The sequence below is a fragment of the Pinus tabuliformis genome, chromosome 2_1 (assembly GCF_031772625.1).
Source record: "Pinus tabuliformis cultivar Carrire ecotype Pingquan chromosome 2_1, CPIR1, whole genome shotgun sequence".
Classification (NCBI taxonomy): Eukaryota; Viridiplantae; Streptophyta; class Pinopsida; order Pinales; family Pinaceae; genus Pinus; species Pinus tabuliformis.
Window position 1 is genome coordinate 213,255,519 of NC_142299.1, and position 11,936 is coordinate 213,267,454.

Below are 11,936 nucleotides of genomic sequence, written 5' to 3' on the forward strand. Positions count from 1 at the left end.
GTGGATAGAATTGTTTTTTAATTGCAGAAACAAATTCACTCCAGACATAAAGAATTTTACCATGCTTCTTCAAGTCATCTTGTGTCCTGCCTTCCCACCATACCAAGGCAGTTCCTCCAAGGCGTAGGCTGGCCAGTTGAATTTTACTCCTGTCTGAATCAATGCTCTGCACCATGCAATACACATCAATCTGTCTAATCCAATTATCTAGCTTCTCTGCATTTAACTCTCCATCATATATTGGCAAATCAAATTTAACATCTAATTTAATCAAAGATGTTTTCTTCTTTGTATTTTCAGGGCTATCAAGAGGTGTGGATAGAGGAGCCTCTTTTCCTTTCCCTTTGCCTTCATAATGGCCATATAGAAGAGATTCTTCTGTTCCTTTGTCTTGTTTGGAAGTTGAAGAATCTTCAATTCAACCTTTCTTAAATTCTCTATACATTTATTCTACCATGGCTCTCATGGTGATGAAACTGTCCATGAACTGAGAGTCTGATTCCAAGGGATTTTCTTCTGCCATTTTCCTCCTAGGATAGACTCTACCAATTTCTGGGTTAGTTTCAACCAGTTCTCCTTCTCCTAATTTAAGCTTTGACCTAGTTATCATTCACAAACAGTCCAACACAAGCTTGTCTAACCTTAGCAACCTAAAGCTCTGATACCACTTGATCTGATAATGAGATCTAAGACAATAATAAGGTATTACAGACTTATGTGCATGGATTATTCTATGTCATTTTATGCAATGGATCGATAAGATTGTGAAATGCACAGACAATGAAGCAGTAAACAAAACATAATATACAACACATAACACAACAAATTTAATGAGGAGTTCACCCAATACTCCTGGGCTACATCTCCTGGTCCAGCCTTCAGTGGTGGCCTCTCTATTATGTCTTCAAGAAGAGTTCTTTTTACAACAGTGAGCTCAATTTGAGCCTCACATACAACATAATACAATAATAAGAGCTTTACTTGAACCTCTCAAGTTTTCTATGAGTACACAGACTCCCTCAATGCTCTCTATCTCTGTCCTAACTCCGTCTTGGCATTTGCGTACAATACTGCCTCTCTGTTGCACTCTCTGTTTGTGGCTTTAAAGCCAATGCCGTCTGTTCATTTCAGGTTCCCGTCTCTCAGTCTCCCCGGCCTCTGTCTGCTTTGAATCCCTCTACCAGTGTTACACACTCATTTCTTAACGCATAGAGAGGAGGTGGCCACCCATTCTGTAATGCCAGAGTGCCTTGGGCCTCTGCAACTCTTAAAACGGCCGCGCTCTGTTTTCACAGTGAAAATGTATTTTCACAGAGAAAATTGGCCAAAACTCAATATATCAGACTTCAAAATTCCTGAAATCCTCCCTATCCTCCCATCGGGTCTGCCTATTGGTCACTGTCGCAAATCGCAATGGCTCTATTCCTTGTGTTTTGTAAATGTATTAAGAACCGCGATAAATGCATTAGAAATGGCTTTCCCCAGACTTGAAATTATATGTAATAGCCTTAAGGTACCCTTTCGGGCCCAACATGTCGCATTGGCGCTTTCCCCTTCGCATTTCGTTTAACAAAAGAAACTACGAAAATACATTGAACGTGGTGTTTCATGGATCTCAAGATCCATACAATGTGGCTTATAGTATTATCGGGTCCGGTCCATAGGATCGTGTATATGCATGTACACATAAACCTCGCTCCATTAGGCTGCTCCGATTGTGGTATCGCAATAACCCCTGGGCCATTGTAAGCGCTCCTGCAATCTTTGATAGTGATCCTATGATGTAATATGTGCCATTAATCTGCGCACTTGATCGATGGTCTAGATTAACTCCGCCAATCGCCGTCGCAAGCCTTATGTGGATACCGCCGATCCCCGCTGATTGTTGTCGCATCTCCTATGTGGATCCCATCGATCCCTGCCGAAGGTCACCGCCAATTGCGATCTGCCACTCAGATCTGGACCATTGATCGACCATATCTGACAGCTACTGTGCATCACTTGCTCTGCCTTTGATACTCTGTTTTTTTTTCCACTGATTCACGGGTTTTTGCCTCCTGATAGTGTTTTGAAAGGCCTCCTTATGCGATTTTCTTTGGTCTTGGCATGATTTTTTAAGTTTTGAAGACAGAGAGAGTGTTTCTTGGATCCATTTGGATCACTTTTTCTACTTACAACCACATTATAGCTCAATGGTCTATGGGGAAGAAGAATACCCAAGGAGTAGGTTGGGAGGTCAATCGGTGAGTCGCCAACATTCTGTCGGGACACATTATCCTTCACACGGAGATGTGGGCGACAGTAAGGGAGCACAAGCAACAACAAATCTGAGAATCAAAACCCCACTCCTTGGTAAACAATACCTTGTGTATTCATCGAATTTGTTGTATGATTATTGGGGTATCTATAATGACCTAATTATAAAAGTGAATGTTATGATGGTTGAATTGCAATGTTAGGAGGTAAGCAAGAGGCTCATGACCTCCCCAAAGAAGGATTATTCTTTGGCGCATTCAAATTATACAACCCAAATTGAAAGCAAGTCTTCTAGCATCTTTAATTTAGCCATGAATTTTCCTTCTTATGTTAAGATGGTTTTATTATGTTAACTTAACACTCAATATAATTATATTAATACAATTCAAACTCATAATACTTTTTTATTATGAATAACAAACATAGTTACAAACAACAAACATATATATTTATGCCAATTAAATGATGAATTTCATCTTCTAGTAGAATTTTTTCATAAATATTTGTAAATTTTTTTGAATTATAATATAAAAAAATTAAATTTAACAAAAACACAAAATGTAATACCTATTAAAATTGAGTGCATATTTATATTTATTTATAATTATTAAAAGATATTTTGACTTTTATAAATATTTTTATTAATATTTATAAGTTAAATATAAAAAAGTTAAATTTTAAATAATAATTCACGATCTCTCTGTGGTAATAATTTAGGGTGATGTATTTACGATCTCTCTGCGGTAATAATTTACGATCTCTCTACGGTAATAATTTACGATCTCTGTGGTCATAATTTATGATCTCGCTGCAGTAATAATTCACGATCTCTCTACGGTAATAGAAAAACAATCCGAGGCATGTCGTCTGCGGTTCAGCTGCTGATACCAGGTGCACACATTCCCTATATTTTTCTAATACATATCTGCTCATATATTTTCAAGTATAAATAATTCACCACAATTACCAAAGATTACCAAAGGTAGACCTAGCACAGTTACTCTACAAAGCCTCTATGAGTATATAGAGTCTTTAGATAAACATAGAGAAGAAAGAGAAGTCAAGCTACAAAGAAAGTTAGCAGCCATGCTGGAAAATAAATTCACATCTCTTGCAGACAAGATCCAAAAACAAATAGAAAATAAAATAGAACTATTGGAGAATAAGATGGAGGCAATGGAGACTAGGTTGCAGGTTATAGAAAAACAAAACCAAGATATGAACCAAACATCCCAGCAAGTAGATGTTGATACTTTAGAGAGTCTTAAAATGAAGGACATGATTAAAGAGCTAGAAGAAAAAGTTAATAGCCACCTCACCCTAAATAGTGTGGCAGGTAAATTAGATATCAAACCAATTAAAGATGAAATGAAAAAATTGATAGAATTAGACCATGAGTGTAACAAAAGGGCCTTGAACCTTATAATCTTCAGTTTGAAAGAGGAGGTAGATGAGGATACTTTAGCCATAGCCCAGACAGAATTACATAACAGATTACAAATTGAAACAACATGTCTCATAGAAGCAACAAGGTTGGGGAAACTAACTGAGAATAAAGGAAGGTTGATCCGAATAAAGGTGAGATCTACTGACCATAAGTACGACATACTTAGTAAAACTTCAAGTCTAAAAGGAACGAGAATATTTATAAATGAAGATCTCATTCCAGAAGATCAAGCAAAATTGAGAAAGGAGGTTCAAAAGGTAAAGGAAGCTAGGAAGGAAGGAAAATGGGCAATAATCAGAAATAGAAAAGTTGTTATTCGAGATATAAAGCAAAGAGATAATAATAAATAGAAATTCAACATTCTTTGGATTCTTTCTTGGAACTTTCAGGGCTTTCCATGGAACAAAGGCCCCAAGCTAAGTTGGATCTCCAATGATGTTGATATTATTTTTCTTGTTGAAACTTGGGAGCACGAAGAATCTAAGGTCCCTAACATAGATGGCTTTACATTATGGTCTACCTGGAATAAGCGATCCTCCGGTAGAGGCATTGGGGGTATAGCTTGTTACACTAAGAACATCTCTCCCCATGCTAGGATTTATAAAAACGACCCTTACAACCAATATAGTTGGATAGAAATTATTGACATTTATGATAAAAAGACCTACATAGAAATCTGTTATTCCCCCCCATCAATTCTAACTTCTATAAGAAAAAGAATATAGATAAAAATAGTCCTTACAATGGTTTAGAGAATGATATTTCTAGCGTAAGGAATGACAGAAATATCCTTTTAATGGGTGACTTTAATGCTCAAACTTCAAGCAACCAAGCTATTCTTCTAAGAAATAATTCCAACCCTAATCCTCTTTGCTTAGACGAAGACCTTCTTCTGGATAGCCGATACAAAAGGAGCTCTAAAGAGCTCGGGGAGAATTTGTTTGGGTCGGAGCTAGTCAAGCTCTGTAGTGCTCAGGATCTCATAATTTGCAACAGTCTAAAGAAGTGGCCCAATTCTAGCCATATGACCTGACCACTACTGATAGTACACTGTCCTTAACATTTAGGTCAACTGGGTCTTTCTCATAATAGACATGCATGAGTTTCTTATGAGGGAATCTTCAATTATTTGGAGTACACTTGTTGAGTGCATGCATGCATCAACTGACTGATAACTCACAATAGTTCCTCAAATAGTTTGGAACTAATTTAACTAGACTTAACTCAGTAAACTAAGCTAACTAATTACAACTCAAATATAACTCAACCTTATCTCCTTAATTCAAGGGATAACTATTGCATGACTTCAGAAAGACTTCTAACTTGAATTTATCCAACTAATTAATCCATAATGAATTAATTAATTATTTCCAAGTAGCTGGTGAGACTAAATTCGAATTTTAATTCAAGGACAAATTAAAATTGGAATATTCTGGATTCTATTTATCATTTCTTGTTGCTATTTTCAGCACTCCCTCTGAACAAGAAAGGAATTCAACTCGATCCCGATCGTGAACCTTTGGAATGTTATGCATGCAACACTTCTCTCTAGTGTTGTTGCTCCAACAACTCCAGAAACAAAAAAACATCCAACCTGAATCAGTATGATGCATCTGTCATCAAAGTCTCTGATTGCTATTGCCTCTGTCAACTGAAAACTTTGCGCGTCTGCTGACTCTGCCTTTCTGCACTGTTGTCAATCCCTCTCTGCACTCTTTAGTATATGACTACTCTAGTCTCTGTCACTTTGATCTCTGACTACATCAATCCCACTGATTCCTCTTGCTACTATGTACTTTGGGCTTTCGTAGCAAGGTACGATCCATGAGATAAACCTCTCAATGGACCTTGCCCAATTTTAGCCTTCATGGGACTATCACTTCACATCGCCCCACCTCACACCTGGAGGTATGGCTGCATGTGATCCCTCTGCCCACATGGATCGAAATTCCCCCTAATGGAGGTATCTACATGAGTGGATCTCTTCACTCGGTCTCCTCTCTGCTTCTCCAATTGTGGCTCCTCAATAATTGTCTAAGACTTTTTCTGGGGCTACATGTTGAGAGGTAATTTACTCACCCTCTCAAGCACCAAGTCTCTAACATTTTCCTTGCTCCTCAAGGCTTTGAATGCATCTTGAACCTCAAGAGCATACAGGTTCTTAACTCGTGAACCGATCTGTTTCACTTGTCTCGTGGTGATGTGTCTAAGGAAAACCTTTCCCTCACTAAAGACAACATCGTAGCCTTTGTCCTCCAACATCGTAATCGATACCAAGTTCTTCTTTAGTCCAGGCACATACTTCACATCTGTCAATGTGATAGGAGCTCCATGCTCCCTCTGAAAAGCAACCGTGCCCACATCTGAAACACTATACCTTTCGTCGTCACCCATCTCTATGCGCATCTTGAGGTCTTTCTCCTCCAAGGCACTGAATAAACTTTTACCGTCAATCATGTGGAATGAGGCTCCACTGTCAATATACCAGACACAACCCATCATCTATGACACCATGCATACGATGAGGGTAAAGTCCATTTCGAACTGAGAGGCTAATGCCTCACCTTCCGATCCTACCGAGGATCCCTTCTTGGACTTCTCCGATGGGAAATTAGTCGCATAATGTCCCATCTCAATTGAAGTATGATATGAATTAGATTTGCACCTGCAACCCCAAACTTCAAACTTCGAATTCTCTTCTTGATATACTATTCACAGCTCCAATAATCTTTGCTCTGATACCATGTAGAAATTCTGCAAATTCTCTACAAATCTACCTCTAAGATCATGTAGAAAATCTGACTATAGATTAACCTGATAATGCAACATACCAAAGCAAAATACTATAATCTACTTCTACTATCAATTTGCTTTGCGGAAGCTTAAAGATCTAGCTGCATTAGAGCTGAACACATATAACCATAAGAAGAAGAATCAATGCACATGAAACACAGAAAATACTCAGCGGTAAGCCTCAACTAAAATCCCCACTATTTGTATTATCATACAAGGTGGAAATACATCAGAATTATACAAAGCCTTAGCTCTCACAGCTAGCCAACTCTCAGTACAATCCTCCTGGATGCTCATAGGCAATCAAAGCTTCTCACAAGACTTCTCCTCTGCCCTCCAAGCTCCTATTTCCTTGCGCAGTTTCTCCTGGGTGATCTTGTTGTTACCAAGTGGAAGACTCTCAACCAAGTGGAACACTGATCTCTCACACTGATCTCACACCCTATCAGAACTGCACAATCCTCAAGGAACCTTAATCCTTCTGCATGCATGAGTTTCCTTTATAGGAGAAAACATGCAATTGATAGTACACTGTCCTTGACATTTAGCTCAACTGGGTCTTTCTCAGAATAGACATGCATGAGTTTCTGATGAGGGAATATTCAGTTATCTGGAGTACACTTGTTGAATGCATGCATGCATCAACTGACTGATAACTCACAATTAGTTCCTCAAACAGTTTGGAACTCATTTAATTGTACTTAACTTAGTAAACTGAGCTAACTAATTACAACTCAAATATAACTCAACCTTATCTCCCTAATTCAAGGGATAGCTATTGCATGACTTCAGAAAGACTTCTAACTTGAATTTCTCCAACTAATTAATCCATAATGAATTAATTAATTATTTCCAAGTAGCGGCTGAGACTAAATTCGAATTTCAATTCACAATTTTAATTCAAGGACAAATTAAAATTGGAATATTCTGGATTCTATTTTTATCATTTCTTGTTGCTATTTTCAACATATTCTACTTGCAAAAGTGGATGGTGGGGTGGCTCTTACTACACCAAGTGATCAAATGGGGGTAGTTGGTGTTGGAGAATTTTTTTTTTGTTTTTATATAAAAAAAATCACTACAACAAAACCAGCGATTTGCGCCAGATTTAGCGCCAGATTTTAGTGCATTTTTTTTGTAATTGTGATGAGCAACCTGGCGCTAAATCTGGCTCTATTGTACAATTTTTAAAGCGTCCTTTTTTGCACCTGATTTTGCATCCTTTTTCACGCTAGATTTTGCATCATTTTTTACACCAAACTATGCATCATTTATTGCGTCAAATTTTGAACCAAGATTTGCATCTTATTTTATGACAGGTTTTGCTTCTAGTTTTGTGTCATTTTTTGCATCTATTTTTTATTCTCTTTTGCTTCCTATTTTGTGTCATTCTTTGCTTCCATTTTTGCACCATCATTTGCATCAAGTTTACACTGTATTTTGAATCCAATTTAACGTCTTTTTATGCATCCATTTTGTGTCAGTTTTTGCATCTAATCTTACGCCAGGTTTTGTATCTAGTCTTACACTAGTTTTTGCTTCTATTTTTGCACCAGCTTTGGTGCCTATCTTTGCACCATGTGTTGAATTTGATTTAGCACCAAATTTTGCATCCATTTTTGTGCCCATTTTTGCATCTTTTTTTGGATCATTTTTTACATCCACATTTACGTTTGATTTGTCTCCATTTTTCCCATCTCATTTTGCACCATATTTTGCGTCATTTTTTTCATCCAATTTTGCATCATTTTTAACACCATCTCTTGCATCTAATGTTACATCATTTTGAGCATCCAAATTTGCATTTATATTTGCATCTTATGTTGAGTCATGTGTTGTGTCCACCTTTGCATCTTATTTTGTGTCTAATGGTACATTCAATGTAGAGCCATTTTTTACGTCTAATTTTGTATTTGTTTTTGCACCAAGTTTTGCATCCAATTTTAAGCTATTTTATGCCCCTTTTTGCACCATTTTTTGTCTACTTGTGTCCAATGTTGCACCATTATTTACACCGACTTTTTCATCCAATTTTGCATTTCTTTGGTGTCTAGTTTTACATCGTTTTCACCATCCAAATTTGCATCTTTTTTTGCCTCATTTTGTGTCCACATTTGCATATAATTTTGTGTCTGAGTTCGAGCGTAAATTTGCATGTGATTAGGAATCATTTTTTACATCCAATATGGCATCCTTGGTTTCACCTTTTTTCAGCCCCATTTTGCATCTTGTTTTATGTCTTTTCTTACATTTTTTTTTTCCTTTTTTGCACCCAAGTTTGCATCCCAAATTTACACCATTATTTGCATCATCATTTGGCATATTAATTTGTAACGTTTTTTGCTTCTTTTTAACGCTCAACTTTGCATCTTATTTTACATCTAGTTGTTGTCTTTTTTTGCATCTAATTTGGTGCCCATTTATGTGTCCTTGTTTTTGCCCAATTTGATATCCTTTTGTATGCCATGTTTTGTTCCCTTCTTTGTGTCAACTATTGCACAATTTTTCACTTCTAATTTAAAACACTTTGTATGTCAATTGTTTGCATTTTGTATTAATTCCTAGTTTAACATCCAATTTTACTTTCAATTTTGCATCCATGGTTACATCCGCATTTGACTTCTTATATAGAGTATATTTTTCTTTACATATATGACCCCCTTTATAGATTCATAGTGAAATATATGATAGCTTCTAAATATCATTAAAGCAGATATCACAATTCAAAATCATTTGTAAAGAAATTTAAGAGAAATTGACAACATCCATCCAAAAAAATAACAATGTGCCATTAACAATTTTCAAAACATGTATAAAATAGCAACATAATGCTAATAAAATCAGTATTATTTTTAATCAAAACAACTAAAATTCAAATATGATTAACAAATCAAAATATTTCATGATTATCGTTATTCTACGATAAATTAACAACATACATAAATCAAACTCATCGTATGATTACAAAATCAAAATGTCTCATTGATATAGGGTAAATTCACAACACCCATCTAAACATAACAATGTCATTCTACACAATAATTTCTTCATAAAAAACAATGCATGTGCATGCCTAGCTACCACCACCAAGATCATCCTCATAATCATCTTGACCATCCTCATTACTCTGATCCACATCATCACCAACACCGCAACTATCATCATCATCTCCTCCTTCACCACCATCATCCTCATCCTCATCCTCATCATCTCTTGATATATGTTGAACATAATTTGGATCATCGTCTTGGCAATCATTACCTATAGCATTCTGACAAAAAAAATCAATATTACATGTTAGTATTAATTACATAACACAACGCATGTTTTTGTTATACAATGTTAACCATAAAATGAGGTAAGATATAATATCTAATAGTACTAAAAAATAAAATGAAAATATGGTTTAAAAGTATATTGGAAATCCAACTAAGATTACATACCATAGAGTCCATCCAAACAACAAATTCAACCCATCAACACAAATATAACTTGTTAAGTTGAATTTATGGAAATAATTAACACAAATATATTAAACTACATGCAAAAGTTTGGTACACTTGCCTACCAAACTACTACCCTAAATTTGCCTATCAAGAACCTATGCCTTTGAAGTTTGGTACACTTGGGCTCCTCCCAACACTGTTGTTTTTATCTTCTAAATTTTTTGCACTTGGAGTACTTCCAAGTCTTCCAACATCTTCTTCAAAGGAAAATCAATAGCAAAATGATTCTGATAATAAAGGAAACAAACAACATTCTTAACACTAGATTTGGGCAATTTCAATTGCTTCATTGTCATCACATACTCTTCTTTTGCACCATCCATCTGCATATAGGTATGAACAAAGAATCTACCCGAAGTCTCAAAGACTCAATCTACTTTACTACCTCAGCCTACTTTTGTCAACCTGCTTAACTTGCCACCGAAGCTTGAAGCGCCCTTCTAAGTCATGGTTAAGAGAGGTTGAAGTATTCAACTTTTGTGCAAAAATGTAGTCTTGATTGCTTGATTAAAAAAGGAACAAAGTTTTTGTTCCAACCTTTAAGTCACTCTTGTGGTTGATTTTGTCCCCAAACCTACTAATTTTCCTCAAGTTTGGTCAAACATAATGAACATTTGCACTGCTTTGATACGATTTGTCATGAACCTACAGTTTGCTAGAATTTTTCTACAAGAACCTAAGTTTCCCCAAGCCTGTTTTGACTCTTGAGGTTGTGTGACACTAGTTTTACTCAACCACAGTCGGTTGGCCAACATACACCTACAACAACCACACTACACACTTTAACTTGAGGTCTACTCATAACTCTACTGTAAGCTACAATGTATCAAATGCAAATGAATCCAACTTAATCAAATTGATTAAACAATAGGCACATGTCCCACCACAACCTTTAAAACATCCCAACAATACTTAACACTTAACCAACAAAATACATTGCAAGGAACATAACATTCATTCAAGTAAACATATTATAACAACACACAAAGTAGAGGTAGCATCCAAGGCAAGTGCCTTATTGTTATCATATAAAAAATGTCACAGATATATAACAACATAATTGCAACTTTATTCTAGATATACAATGAGTCAAAGAAAGTATTGCCTTAACTACTACCCAATAGACTTTCACAATCCAAACCCTTTAAAAAATTGAAAGATTGCCTCTTGTAATTCTTGTCTTCTTTTTCTTCTCACTTAGTTAGTGCAGTTTCACCCTACCATGCCAACCTTGAACTTAGCACGATAATCGAGCTCATTTACACTCTTGGTGAATGATCAATGGATGATGCCTTAGCAACTTTGAGGTGTCCACTACTTATACAAGATTTGTCTCACACTTGCATCCTTCTTTGGCATATTACAAACCTCTCTATGCTTAAGTGGACTCAAGTGTCCACATCACCAACTTCTATGATCAATGATGCATTTAACCCCCTTCATTACTTGATTTCAAATTGTCCAACATCTAATGGTGTTGTGCTTAAGTCACAACACACCTAACAAGTGTGCCCAAGGCACCCAAGCACACATGGCAAGGGTGCACCCAGTAAGCATGTCTAACATATGTGTGCCTATTAGTCTCTACCCCTTCTTGTCCATCCACTATCTGACATCCAATGGTGTTGTGTAGAAGGTGCCCAAGCACAACCAACAAAGGTACACCCAACAAGTGTGTCCAGTTGATGTGTGCCTGACGAATGTGTAGCCAATGGTGCCTAAGGGTGCACCCAGTAAGCATGTCTAACATATGTGTGCCTATTAGTCTCTGCCCCTTCTTGTCCATCCACTATCTGACATCCAATGCTGCTGTGCTGAAGGTGCCCAAGCACAACCAACAAAGGTACACCCAACAAGTGTGTCCAGTTGATGTGTGCCTGACGAATGTGTGGCCAATGGTGCATTTTCCCACTTCATTCTTGTTCCATCAACTA

General features: G+C 36.6%; 1 long non-coding RNA gene across 1 annotated transcript; it reads right to left on the bottom strand.

Annotated features, from left to right (window-relative positions):
• Window positions 1–9,525: 9,525 nt before the first annotated feature.
• On the bottom strand, window positions 9,526–9,968 carry LOC149199507 (uncharacterized). Its single transcript, XR_016253285.1, has 2 exons — window positions 9,940–9,968; window positions 9,526–9,767 (listed from the first exon to the last, which is right to left on the bottom strand). It is a non-coding gene; the product is annotated as an uncharacterized LOC149199507 (long non-coding RNA).
• Between the last annotated feature and the right edge of the window lie 1,968 nt (window positions 9,969–11,936).